This window comes from Aricia agestis, chromosome 6 (assembly GCF_905147365.1).
Source record: "Aricia agestis chromosome 6, ilAriAges1.1, whole genome shotgun sequence".
In the NCBI taxonomy this organism is placed as follows: Eukaryota; Metazoa; Arthropoda; class Insecta; order Lepidoptera; family Lycaenidae; genus Aricia; species Aricia agestis.
The window spans coordinates 13,754,821-13,770,377 of NC_056411.1; the positions used below are offsets into that span (position 1 = coordinate 13,754,821).

Below are 15,557 nucleotides of genomic sequence, written 5' to 3' on the forward strand. Positions count from 1 at the left end.
ACTCGAAATGACATTGGGCACGAAGAGCTGTTTTTAACGCTTGATTTACCTAACATTATCCACATATATGAACTTAAAAAAAAATAACTAGCTATTACTTATATTATACGCAATAATAATATTTAGTGTTATTTCATTAGTTAGTGTTAGTATGTCCAAAAAAATGTATACAAAAATGCGCAAATAATTCGCAGCGAGTGAATTTAAGGGTTCCTAAAGTTTTCTGAGGTCCATCTTCGACTTCCAAACTGAATGTCGGATTCAATGCTTTAAATAACAGTCTCAAGGAAAAATATTTATTGCGTAAAATAAATAATAACTTTAAAAGCGATTTAGAAAAAAATGCGTTAATGTGAATGGATTTTTTAAATATTTAGGTATTTGTTATGTAAGGAAGTCGGAAGCCGGTAGTTTGTTTTTTAACCGACTTCCAAAAAGGAGGAAGTTATATGTTCGTCGGTATATTTTTTTTGGGACTTATGTTTTAATGATCAAGCGGACGTGTTAAAATTGATAACGTATCAAAGTCAAGTCGGAGACTGAGCTCGCTAATTTGTACACAACTTGTGCGTTATTCTTATTATGATACATTTTGTATGCACTTGATTCCATAATATTATGCGTGTTATGCAACATCGATTAATCTTAAAATGTAACGTTCAACAGTACTGTCGAATTGATAAACTTGTGACAAAAAGCCTTAACCTGCGAAACTGACCATAAGTAATACAATAGATGAATATCCGAACTTAAGACGACCTTTATCTAGCAGGATTGCAGCAGCCTTAGCATGGCCACAGTAGAAATGCGAAAGTATAGAAACACTGCGGAGATAAACTGAAGGTACCGTTCCGACCTTTACCGCGGCAAAAATCTATATATTAATACGCAAGCGAAAAACTTTGTATCCCTTTTGACGAAAAATGGGGAAACGTAGATGAATTAAATTTTGCACAGTTATAGTTTATATGGTGAAGGAGTGCATCGAGCTAATATTATTTTGAAATTATGCTTTTATCATACATTTTTTTAACAAATAAAACATTACACACACTACAACACACATACTAGGAAAGATGACAGATTTTTGAGTGACAAGCCTATAGATATGAATTATACTCTTTTATTTATGGTTGAAGTCTGTTGACAACAAGTTACAAATTGAAAATGGACTATAATTCTCTAGTTCAAATAAATGCACTTTATGACATAGACTATAATCTATAAATTCAAATAAAATGCTACTTTATGAGATATACACTATCTATCTATCTATTTAATAAAGTGGCATTTTATTTGAATTTTTGTCGGTCGCGGTAAGCCGCGGTAAAGATCGGAACGGTACCTTCAGTTTATCTCCGCAGTGTTTCTATACCCCGTCCCAAAGCCTTCATTCATGCAAAACAATGACAATTTTCAAACTGTTACTTGGCCATTTCATATACTTACGTCTCCATTTATCAGCACAACGAAGTTCCTATTTTGGACCATAAGCGCTAAATGCTTATCCTTATGAATGAAGGTACGTCAAAATAACCTGTCGCGACCGGTTATTTGGACGTATCTTCATTCATTCATCAGTAAAAATTTGAGGATCATTGTGCTTACAATGATCCTCAAATTTATGACTGTTTTACTCCTAAGGTTACTGCATACAGACACGTTATAACGATTATCGACAGATTGGTTTTCGTCGGTACGAAGTAAGTTGACCTCGGCATTGCCGTGTAGAGACAAACGGATAAGGTCGCGTTTCGGCTTCGGGTCACATTAGGGTTAATGCCGTGTTTAGCATTCATTAACGGCAGACGATCCTCTAGTTATGGAACTCATTGTATGCCTGTCGGCTGTCAGACGTCTGTAGCTCCGGAAGATCACAGAGCTATTTTTATTGTGGCAAGGACGATTTGAATGTGACTTCTGTTGAGTTAAAAGTCTGATGATGTAATGATTTCTTAAGTTTACGCGAGTATCACTCATGAATCATGATGTTATAAGGCTTAAACACTTACGGATTTTGTCGCGGAGAACTTTTATTAGAGGCCGCTGTAAAGCAGCCGAAACGTCGGGATTAATAAAAGTGCTCCGCGACAAAATCCGTAAGTGTTTAAATCTTATAATATCAAGTCTGATGATGATTGATTTTAAAGGCTAAACAGCGAATTGAGGCATAAAACTTCATACAAATGTGAAAATTTGCAATCTGTACCTTGTTATTATACTACCTACATCCTAAAGATATGTATGTATGTAGACTACTATAATATTGTAGGCGTTGGGGTTTTTCGTCAACGTTAAGGGGAATTACAGACTTTTACTTTATGGTCTTGAGCCTTGAAAATTTCAAGTTTGTGTACATTGGGAGCAAAAAAACCACCTGCTTTACCTGCCTACAAATATACTAGTATCCTTGAAAACCTACCGGTTTTATCGTTTAGTAGACATAAATTTTTCCCTATAAGAATAAAAAGATTCACACTGCCCATAAAGACAATATAGGCATACAAAATCCTTGATTGTCTAGACTCTAGAGATTTTCCTAACTTATCAGACAATTCTTAAACATCTGCTCATAGATTACATATTTTGTTCCTATATTCTCTCTATTTTGGTCTAGGCCAGATATTAGGTACTGAAATTTCATTTTTTTTGCAGGATTTATCAATTTCAATTAAATAATTTACATACATCCGTAAGTAAGTTGCTGCAATTTGAGCGACGTCAGTTGCTTAAGGCGAGCAGTAAGGCGAGCTTCTAAATTATTACTGAAGATATCAGACAAGTAAACTGAATCGAGTTACACAGAATCCACTGCTACTGCTGACTAATATTTGTACAAAAAACCCAAACTTGTACAGTACAACCACAATGACAATTACTTTAGTAATTCGTCGTTTTTCAAACATCATCTGTCATTTCTATTGAAAACCGAAGGTGTTGTGTATATTATAACATTTATAACTTATAAGCGAATTAGTATTGTACATATACAAATAGTTGATATTAGATATTATGTAAAGACTGGCCTTGACCGTGTCACATATAAAAAAAGCATGTCTATGACACGCGCCATTTTGAACACTTTGCACTTTTTCTACTACCAATTTACATGTCATTGCTTAGTGATTAGTAGAAGAATATATATAATATAATATTCACAGTACCCGATAGGCAATGCAAAAAATTTTCCATTTATAATAAGCTAGATGACGCCCGTAAGGCATCCATTAGACGGTAGGTTTTGCTGTCAGTTTTACCACAGTCATGACTGTGACTGATGGGTAACCTACCGTGTAAGAGCGTGACTGACGGTTGCATGAAGCTGATTGACGAAAATCTGGATACATTCGTCAGTCCATCAGTCAAACATAATTCATTATTGACGGAATTGACTGACGCTTGCATGACCGTATAATGGAACCATAACTCCGTTGTGCCAAAATTAGTTTATCACGCGGGAACCGTACGTTTTTCCAGGATAAAAAGTATCCTATATCCCGGGGCTCAAATACCATACTCCATATATTTCAGCAAAATCGGTTCAGAGGTTTGGGCGTGAAGAGGTAACACACAGGCCAACAGACACACTTTCGAATATATAATAATATGGATTTTAACCCTTAAATATTGACGACCCCTGTGGCTCAGTTGGTTAGCAGGTCGGAGGTCACGGGTTCGCATCCCGCCGAGGGTACAAAAGTTTTCAATGTGTTATGGATGTAAAACCTTAAATATTATATGTATTACATATTATAATAGTATGAAGTATATTTCGGTTGTCTGCTAGCACAAGCTCTTCGAGAATAGCTAGGGGCCAGACTGACGTGGTAGCGTCCATAGTATTACCACAGTATTACTATATTGTTTATCAGTTTCTTTTTAATTCCGCTATAAAACCCTGACAGTCGAATGAGTCGATACAGTTGGAGATAATATTATAATTTATAATTATGTATATTGCTATTTGCTACTACGTAAGGTTAATGCATTGGGAAAACCCTAGGACACGCGTAGAGTCCAAAACCACATAAGGAAGGACTATGCCCTGCAGCGGCAGTCTCGGAGCAATAATTTTAATGCAGGTTTTGAAGTTCATAATATAGCATCTCAGTTCTGATAGTTAATGTTTGGCAAGTGACCTGATTGATACAGAGCTCCGGCAGGTGGATAATCTGCCATCAGCAGGCTTAGCATGGCCGCCCTGTAAAGTTTTATTGTAACGGTAAAGTAGACAAAGTGATAGATTAACAAAGGAAATCTATCAGTTTGTCCGCAAAAACTGTCAGCGTTTCTATTCTTTTGCCATTTCCACTGTGGGCGTGCTCAGCCTGCAGGCGGAACTCGGGCGTCGAAAAATCTCATTGTTTCCTTTGTCCGGATTCTGAGTTTTCCGACAGGAGCTTATTCACTAGTGGTGATTGGCTAACGCCGAACTGATAACCGACCATCATAGTCAGTCAGGTCTGGTCCCTTTGGCAAATATCAAAGCCTCTTCAGTCGGTAGACTTAGTAGCGCATCCTGCTGTTGCTCAAGTAAGGCAACGCACCCGCAGCTCTTCTGATGTTGCGAGTGTCCATGGGCGACGGTAGTTGCTTTCCATCAGGCGACCCGTTTGCTCGTTTGCCCCTTATTTCATAAAAAAAAGTAGAAAATTCTAGGTTGGATCTTGGATGGACCGAAACCTGTATTGCGATGACAAGGAAAACAACTGAGGTAATTGTAACCACAATTATTATCAGATTAACTATAATTTATTATCTACGTAAGTTTGTGGAAAAATGTAATTGGATCCTCAATCGTAGTGTAAACAGTAGAAACATATTATTATGTTTGATATGATATTAAATTCTATTTGTTTCTGGCTAACCCGTGCCCGGTTCGTTGGATGCTAATACTGAAGAATATTTTTCTTGTGATAATGATAAAAAAGTCAAAAAAGCCTTCGTGTAATGAAAATAATGCAAAAGCACTTTAATGAATAGTAATGAAGGCCAGCAGTTTTAGCATGATTCAGGACAAATAAACCAAAAACAAACATTTTTATCATAAAATGAGGCAGAAATAGTAGCTGATAGAGTGAGAAAGATTCATAATTTTCTATTTTCTTTATAATTTTTGTTTCTCAAACTCAATTATATTTCTTCGCTTCATTCTTCGATATATAATTAACCAGTAGTACCTTTGTATATCTGCTTGGCATACGCGTTTTTTTAAAGATTTATGTAGGTAAGTTGAAAAATTACACGCTCGCTCGATCACACGGCGTTCCGACGTGCCTCATTCTTTGTTAACGCGAGGCAACGCGAACACGTATACTTAGTAACCATGCCAAAGCGCAGCTGGTTATTATTATTAAGATAATTGAGTCAGTGTTGTAAGTAACTAAAGTCAATGTTATTTTATCGTGTAACAAGAAAATACATGTAAGTACTATTAAATACTTAAATAAACGGCAGGCACTACCGAGGCCTAGACGAGCCAATTATATTCAATAAATACTAACCGGCTTGTACTGCGACCACGAGTTAATAAACGTACAATGTGATGGGACTACGAGTCTTTAAAATACACAATCTATAATATTATGTATGCTTTATTTGTTCTATAAATAGAATTATAGAACTATAAATTATGTTTGCCGGATTGGGGGAAACAACTGCAGGTGATTACTGCAATTATTTAACTAACCGGCATGTACTGCGACTGTGAGTCAATAAGTACAGTGTGTTTGGACCGCGAGTCCTTTTACACAATCTATATTATTATTTTGTATGCATCGGAATTGATTGCGGATCTCTGACGATGTTTTACCTATTCTAAAAATAGAACTATATTATGTTTGTCTGATTGAGGGAAATAGTTGTAAGTTAATTACTGCAAGTGTTTAATTATGTTAAGTTATTTTATAAACCGCCATAATGTGTGGATTGACCGCGAGTCTCTAAACACAATTTATATGCATCGGAATTGACTGCGAGTCTCTGACGATGTTTTTTCTGTTCTATAAATAGAACTATACGTTGGCTGGTTTGGGGGTTAACAGGGAGTTATTTTATAAACCGCCATAATGTGTGGATTGACCGCGAGTCTCTAAACACAATTTATACGCATCGGAATCGACTGCGAGTCTCTGACGATGTTTTATCTGTTCTATAAATAGAACTATACGTTGGCTGGTTTGGGGATTAACAGGGAGTTATTTTATAAACCGCCATAATGTATGGATTGACTACGAGTCTCCGACAATGTTTAAAAATAAAACTTAGCAACTACCGCGCGTTTTTCCGCGCTCTTTGTTCTATAAATAGAAAAACATAATAATTATTATTATAATATTAATATTATCTTTGCCGGTTTATAGAGAACAGCTATTTCGAGTTAATAACTAGATTGACTGCGAGTCTCATCAGTTAATAACCAATGCGCATCCCGCGCGATCCTTTTGTTTTAAATATAGAACTACGATTATAATTTACTATGTCTGCCGGTATATAATTTTTATTATTAAATAAATCTTGCATCAATTTTGGGACTCGAGATACACCGCGAGTGTATAACGAAACTTACTTAATAATATCTACGTAACGAGATAGTTACTACCCTCAATATTTTTCGTAACATATTTTATCGACATATAAGTCGATTATAACGAGCTACCCCAATATTTAATTTGGTCCCTTACTAAAAGTGACAGATATAGGTACGGAACAATCAGGTTTCGAATGAACCCGAAGCTTTCCCGAGTACCTGCACCGATAGAACCGGTCCAGATCCGGATAGATCCAGGGTTCTCCTATTGACGTTAGGTGAACCCTCTTTGGATTCGCCAGATTATTGTTTTAAATGACCCTAAAAACGATTAAGATAAGCTACTGCTTATAAAACATTCCTGATAATAAGTGTTGTAGATCGATTCCATTTCGATCGATTATTATCATTATAGATTTCACCTGACAAAGTCTCGATATTATCAGACTTATCAACAGTATCTGGCTTATCTCGATATAAATTATTATCAAACTTATCAAATAATACAATATTATCAGACAAGACAACTTTGTAACGCAAACCTAAAACACTCAGACTCGATAAAGTAATAATTTACTATTATTTATTCAACAAATGAATACACTTATAAAGATAAAAGAGTAGATGTTGTCTGATTCTCAACCCTAGCTCGCTAGGATTCACGAAAATCGGTCGAGCCGTTTCAGAGGAGTTCAAACACGCACACCGTGACACGAGAATTTTATATATTAGATATATTATATATATATGCTATATATAATAGTATATGCCTATTAAAAACGGAATAATATAGAACAGTTAAATCAGTGTACTATTCGTGAGCTAACTCAACTGATAGGTGTTTTGACACCTTCATATCCTGATTCCTGACTCCCGCCGCGGAATGCAACTGGTTTTCAGCGATTAAAATATTTAATACTAAATAAAATATGCAATGATAAATACGATAACAGAATCACACTTATTCTTGAATAATTGTTAAAACATTTAGCCTGGTGGACCGAGAACACAATATTCTCCACTTTCAATCATAATAATATGCATTACATTATATGCATACATTATCGACGACCTCAGAGCCGGACCCAGTTAAAGCAGTAACCTTAAAATTTATTCTAAAATACTTTACTTCGAATTAGATTTTAGATATTTATACTCTGTTCAATCTTATTAGTTAATAGACTTATTATTGGCTATAATATCTTCTACAGCCTGTGCACTGTCATTGTTTATGAACAATGTTGACATTATTGGTTGGTTACATTGGCTCAGATGAATGTGTGAAGATTGAAGCGACTTTCGAAATAAGCTTTCCGGTAAAAATACTTGTATAATAAATACATACTTGAGGCGTATAGTACCCGCGATCCACTTATAAATTATTTGTTTTTTCTTGCACTCTGTACCTATTGAATACGGGTCATTACTCATTGACTTAAAACTTTCTGCCTAATAAAACTCGGCATAATAAAAAAATACGGTTTTAAATATCGGTATCGAAAATTATATTACAAAGACATCATCTCCCGGGCGTGATCGGATCGGTGATGTTATTAAATTATGTAATTCCTTTTTATTTAAAAAGTTTCAAGTTATATTTAAGTTACTACGCCGTGCGATGGTTATTCAAGATTATATTAAATAGGATAATGCTACAGTACGGGTTATTATTGCTAACGTTTAACGCTCCGCATAGAACAGCCAACTCCCAGTCGGTTAGTCGCTGGATAAAGCAGATTCTGTGCGAGAGCGGCGCGGCGTTGACACGAGCGTCGACACGAGCATCGACACGAGCATCGACATGAGCGCCGACACGAGCGTCGACATGGGGACTGAAACTGGACACGATTAGTAAGACGAAAGTCGACAGGCAGGACTAGCGACTACAATATTTTCGATATTTTCCTTAGCCATCATTTTATCGACGAACAAAGTTTCGCTGAATCAGTTATATTATAATATTATGTATAATCACCATGATCCCAGTGTGTTATCATTTGAATCACAAACCATAGAGATTTCTTACGTTTCGTTTCTACTGACTATTATTATTATTGAATTCTTTCTTGAATATAATGATTACTATTCATAATAAATATTGTTTTTCGTAAAAAAAAAAATCTTTCTTTCGTTACTCTGAAAATCTACTGGTTAATTATATATCGAAGAATGAAGCGAAGAAATATAATAAATTATCAAACGAACTTACCAAGTGAAGTTCGATCATTATTATATGAGTCGCTTCATTCGAAGATATAATCTCCCTCCCACCCAGTCTGCACGAAACTATGTTTGCTGCAGTACCCAAAGAAAGAAAGAAAGATTTTTGCATTACTTCTCTCTAAACATAATGAGGCACGTCGGAACGCCGTGTGATCGAGCGAGCGTGTAATTTTTCAACTTACCTACATAAATCTTTAAAAAAACGCGTATGCCAAGCAGATATACAAAGGTACTACTGGTTAATTATATATCTTCGAATGAAGCGACTCATATAATAATGATCGAACTTCACTTGGTAAGTTCGTTTGATCATTTATTATTTTGCTGTTGGATAGAAAATGGACCGGATCTGCATTCATGTTGTATGGAATCAGTAGTCTAACTCCGAAGTTACATCGGGCTCGTAGTTGCGTGACAAACTTCGAAGGCAATGTGACAAACTTCAGTCGGCCCGAGCCCCGAGCTTTTGAACGAAAATATTTCGGAGTAGGAAACGCACCGATCATTCGGCCGAAACATTGAAAGCACTTCGGTGTTAGTGCTACACGTTAACATAGAATTATTTTTCATTCTGAAAATCGCACAATAATTTTTCTGTCTTTGCAATAATCATTTTCTAACTTCTATTCATTTTGACAATTATCGCATTTAGATACATTTAATGAATACTTATGTAAGTAATAATTAATTAAAAATAATGACGCAAATGTATGGACTTTAAATCAAAACTTATATAAGACGTTTGAGCAAGCGCTAGCGCGATGTAGGCGACTCTTAGCCCCATCTGTTATGAATTTTTGGAAGTAACTTAATTTGAACAAATTTACGCATAAACACCCCCTTACAACCCCTTTTTCCATATATTATAGTATAGATTATTTTATATAGATTAAGATTATATAGTATAGTTTTTAGTATAATTGTATGTATGTTAGTCTATAAGGTATTTATAATATGGGCCAAGATGCCTTGGTTAAATAAATAAATAAAAATATTACTATTCATTTCACCGGTGTAGTAAAGGGCTGTCCCTGTCATTCATAAATAATAGCTAGTAATCGGCGATTTCATTTTGTGCCCAGATACTTATAAATAATGTTATGATATTACAATTTACAAATAATTAATTTTCCAAAAAAATAGTCTAGAATCTAGGTACTATGTAGATTGTAGGTATATTGAGGCAAAAAACATGCTCAAATAAATGCATGTTTTTGGAGATTACTTAGGGTCATTTCGACATTTAAGTATCTATGTCGTGTATTATATTTAGGCCAATTTTTATGCCATCAAACTATCTAGCTCCGACGTAATAGATTAAAGAAGATGACTTAAAGTTATGCTCGGCCAAAGGTCTATTTCTAAAGAAAGCCCGATCACCCTGCTTAATCATTCCGGAGACGCCAAGGCGAGCCTTGTGCGCCGCTAGAATAGTAAGTCACGAAACTGAAGGTTCTCCCTACTAAAGAATATCATTCATTGAACTATCATACGTACGTTTAATTATACTAACTACTAAAGGTAACCTTGAAATCAAAATACGATCGTAATATACTTAATTAGTTTTTAATTGCTAAGTTTTTTAAGATTATTTTGCTAGATAAGAAATAGAAATGATGTCGAGTTTAGAATGAAATTAAGGATTTCTTTGCGCTATACATTAGAAAAAACTAGTCGCAAAATATAGTTCTCCCATCTTTGTGATTAAAAATGGGCAGCGTGTGTTAAAACACAAAAGTTGCATACATAATAACTTAAAACTTTCCTCCTTCAGGCATTTTCCTTTCTGCATTTTTTGTGGTATGTATCTTATAAAATTTTGTTACTGGCAATATATCATGTTTGAGTTTTGCGGTCGTTCCTAAAATCGAGGCAATAAGACTTTTATTACTGTCCTCAAAATAATACAAAATCTAAACATACAATTCAATCAAATAATACAGTAATAAATGCTAAAACTAGAGAAAAACATCAATTGTCATTCTGAGGGCGACGCGTCGGTAGTTTATTACCATATTGTTGCAGTTAGGGCTATTATTATGCGGTGGCGTGCGAGGATAGATATATCTCGTGATACGGCAATTATCTTAGCGTATATAATTTATTCGATTTGCGTAGAAAGACGCGAAGCTACAAATTTTCAATTTTATGGTTCCGTCATCCACCTTCGCTCGTCGGTCTGCCGTCTTTTAATACCGTCCGACCGCGTATAAACGAAAAACTTGCATTTTTGTGTTTTGTTCGTTCGTTCGAACTCATCACCTTTACTACTTTTGAGTCAGTGATGTTATCTCGTTATAAAGTTTACTTTACTTTTCAACATATTATAAAGTGGCTCAATTTTAGACGAAATAAAATTCTAAAAGCTAAACTTCCGACTCGAAAATATTAAAATGATAATAAGGGTGGGTTGCACCAGAGGCATGGTTATAGTTATAGTTATGGTCAAAATTATGGTAATAGTTCAGACTAACTTAACTTTAACCTTAACTTTTACCACGGAAATTGACAGATGTCTGTTGCCGTGCGTTTATTTTTTTGTTAAAGCTACTGTGATCCATTGTAAATTTTCACGAAAAAGTTCGATATACAAGGTGTAACAAAAATAAGTGATAATACTTTAGGGTGTGTATGTGTTCCTTATAGAGAGTTCACTGTGAAAATAGCAGCGCTGAAAGACCAAATTTTTTTTTCACTTTTGTATGGGGAAACCCGTGACGTTCGGGCGCTTGCCCATACAAAAGTGAAAAAAGTTACACCCTAAAGTATTATCATTTATTTTTGTTACACCTGTATAGATATAAGTTTGAGCGGTTATGGTTATCGTTAAATATGGCGTCCCTAACCAAAGATTTGACATTTGATTTCCCCTAGGCATACAATTCAGTACGGATCCCTACGCGCGTCCCAATCTGTGTTCTAAACTCGGACATGGCCAGTTTTTTTAATAACACACCAGGGATAAACCTTGTACTAATTATGGCTGTGGTATACGTTGTACCGTTCGCTAATACTACGGACAAAAAATATTGACAGGTTGAATAATCTTCTACTTTTTATGCGTGATTTAAATTATTGCTGCAGATTCATAACATTTTATTGTAACCGGCGTAGATGTTTTAGGTCAAGCGTTTAATAATAATGTAGTTTAATTATAAAATTGTTATACAGAGTGTAACAAAACAAAGTGATGATACTTAAGGGTGCGTATGTGTCCGATACCTTTTATATAAAATTCTCGTGTCACAATGTTCGTTCCCGTACTCCTCCGAAACGGCTTGACCCATTCTCATGAAATTTTGTGAGCATATTGAGTAGGTCTGAGAATCGGCCAAAATCTATTTTTCATACCCCTAAGTAATAAGGGTTGTTCACATTATTCAAAATTATTTATATGGCAAAACAACGTTTGCCGGGTCTGCTAGTTATAATATAGAGTTCATTGTGAAAGCAGCAAAGCTCCTGTTAAAAAAAGTTTCAGGGTTTTTTTATTTTTTATGGAATAAGGGGGCAAACGAGCTAACAGGTCACCTGATGGAAAGCAACTTCCGTCGCCCATGGACACTCGAAGCATCAGAAGAGCTGCAGGTGCGTTGCGGGCCTTTTAAGAGGGAATAGGGTAATAGGGGAGGGTAGGGATGGGAAGGGAAGGGAATAGGGGAGGGTAGGGAAGCGAATAGGGTAGGGGATTGGGCCTCCGGTAAACTCACTCACTCGGCGAAACACAGCGCAAGCGCTGTTTCACGCCGGTTTTCTGTGAGAACGTGGTATTTCTCCGGTCGAGCCGGCCCATTCGTGCCGAAGCATGGCACTCCCACGTACAAATCGTTTGGCGAAAAAAAAAATCACTCCTTTGCAGTGGTATGGCGGCCATCGGGAACATTCGGAAAAGTATGGCAAGGTTATTTTCGTGAATGGCTACCTACTCGACGATGATTAGCTATGCAAAAATTAGCCTGGTACAAATGGTTCAATTGTTTTATATAAATTAATGTATCCGCGTCGGTATGGCGGGCTGTGAGTCACACCCGAGAATTATGGCAACACGCTAGCGCCTACTTCTTTTTTTCGACTATCTGAAAATACAAGCATTTTTGTGGAACAAACGTTCGATACTCGTTATTTATCCGACGCGTTTGATTAACGCCCACGCGTTTGGGCCGCCAGTGCGAGTGCTATGACCATCATTTTCCTTTTTAACCCCCGACAAAAAAGAGGGGTGTTATAAGTTTGACGTGTCTGTCTGTCGGTCTGTCTGTCTGTCTGTCTGTCTGTGGCATCGTAGCATCTAAACGGGTGGACCGATTTTGATCTAGTTTTTTTTGTTTGAAAGCTGACTTAATTGAGAGTGTTCTTAGCTATAGTTCATCATCATCAGCCTGCTCTGTGCTGAAAAATCGCTGTTCATCTGGTTAATGAAGGGCCGATTAGCAACTTGCAGTCGTTTGGTGGGCTTTATTGCATTCATAGGTCGTGACATTCATGAATATTTACACATTGATGGAAAGTTGACCTGGTGCTGCAGCATCACCTGGTAATCAATAGGATACCCAACTCCTCACCAACTTAGAGCAATGGTTTCGTGTTTGGGCTCATTTTAATTGCGACGTAGATAACCAATAAATTTTTGCATGCTGCTGCTGCAGCATCACCTGGATTCTATAGAAGCCGAGCTCCATATTAAGAAACCAAAGTGGAGGTTTCATGTTTGGACTCATATTGAGGGCCTCATCAAAAAAGACACTCCTAGATGGTATTCATTGGGATATAATATGATCCTGTTGATAGGAATTATTCTGCACTATAACCAACACAAGTTTAAAAAGCTTGAAATAAAATAAAATTAAGAAATTTCAAAAAACCCCCGCTAAACAACTGTAAAAAGTAATGAAATAATATATTTTACTGACTTTAAGTTTAAATAATTCCTAAGTGTAAAGTGATATTTTAGTCCATAATTGTTGTCAAGGTGTGTCGGGGGACCGCTAATGTAGATGTTTGATTTCACAAAACATTATAGTATCGAGACAATCAGTGACATGGCGATACAAAATGCAAAAGACACTGTTGGCGGTCCCCCGACACACCGTGACAACAATTATGGACTAAAATATCACTTTACACTTAGGAATTATTTAAACTTAAAGTCAGTAAAATATATTATTTCACTACTTTTTATTGCCTTTACGTAATTAGACCCCTGAAGAACCGCCATACTGGTACAAATGATCAAGAATTTTGTGTCACCATCTCCCGGTCTATTTATATTTTATACGATGCGACGCCGCAATGCGGGCCAGAGGCCGTAGCCAAAGTCCCTTTCGTTAAAAACAATGACGCAATTCGTTATCAAAATGTATGGGATTTGACATTAGTCTTCGCAAGCGAAATGTCATTTAGCGATGCCTTATGTCAAACATTTCGATAACGAATTTCGTCATCGTTTTTAACGAAAGATAGGTACTTTGTCAGGGGCCAGGCCACAACACTGCGTTGTGACGTCGCATTGCAAAAAACTACATTGCTTTTCTATGGTTGTTTTTGCGATGCGACGCGGACGCCGCAACGCAGTGTTGTGGCCTGGCCCTTTGTTTTGAATGCATCATGACGTACGTACGTGAACGTCATTTGAAATAATGTGTTAATGATTGGAAAACAACGATCGAATTAATAGCAGACGGCGAGAATACACGTTATGATGAGTAATGCTTACAGTTGCAGAATAATATTATGTTGTAACATAAAAAAAAACGAATTATTTCTTTTTTGTTATAAATTAATCTAAATATATAAAACTCAAAGGTGACTGACTGACATGGTGATCTATCAACGCACAGCTCAAACCACTGGACCGATCAGGCTGAAATTTGGCATGCAGGTAGATGATATGACGTAGGCATCCGCTAAGAAAGGATTTTGATCAATTCTACCTCCAAGGGGTTAAAATGGGGGATGAAAGTTTGTATATAATAATACTTCTTTAACGCGGGCGAAGCCGCGGGCAAAAGCTCGTAATATAATATGAATAATATATCTATCGATTATTATCATTATCTAAACAAAAGCGGTATGATTTAAAATATAAAACTACTAGATGACGCCCGCAACTCCGTTGCGCCAAAAATCGTTTATCGCGCGAGAACCGTACATTTTGTCGGGGTAAAAAGTATTATATTTCCTTTCCCGGGACTAAAAGTATATTCATACGAAACAGCAAAATCGGTTCAGTTCAAAAGTTTGGGCGTGAACAGTGGCGTGTATCAGACAAAGACTAGAGTAGACTAGTATTATGGTGTGAAATGGAATATAAAGTTATGAAATAATAAAGACGACCTCTGTGGCTCAATTGGTTGAGCAGTTGTCAGCTCAAGCCGGGGGTCGCGGGTTCGAATCCCGCCGACGGAACAAAAAGTTTTCAAAGTTTTTGGGTCATGGATGTGTATTCATTATGTGTTACATCATATTATAACAAAAATCTTAAATATATGTATAGTATAAAATTATTAATTATATTTCCGTTGTCTGGTACCTGTAATACAAGTCCTTCAGGTACTTAGCACGGGGCCAGACTGACGTGGTGTGAAGCGTCCATAGATATACTTATATATAAATACGAGCTTTTGCCCGCGGCTTCGCTCGCGTTAAGAAGTATTATTATATACAAACTTTCATCCCCTATTTGAACCCCTTGGGGTTGGAATTTATCAAAATCCTTTCTTAGCGAATGCCTACGTCATAACATCTACCTGCATGCCAAATTTCAGCCCGATCCGTCCAGTGGTGTGGGCTGTGCGTTGATAGATCA

The 15,557-nt window shown here is 36.4% G+C and overlaps 1 protein-coding gene and 1 long non-coding RNA gene across 2 annotated transcripts in view; both read left to right on the plus strand.

The window, feature by feature from the left end:
* Window positions 1–15,557, plus strand: part of LOC121727862 (flotillin-2) — a 235,204-nt gene that overhangs the window by 56,007 nt on the left and 163,640 nt on the right. The window lies entirely within an intron of this gene.
* Window positions 6,605–14,325, plus strand: LOC121727864. Its single transcript, XR_006035734.1, has 3 exons — window positions 6,605–6,615; window positions 6,832–6,837; window positions 14,225–14,325. It is a non-coding gene; the product is annotated as an uncharacterized LOC121727864 (long non-coding RNA).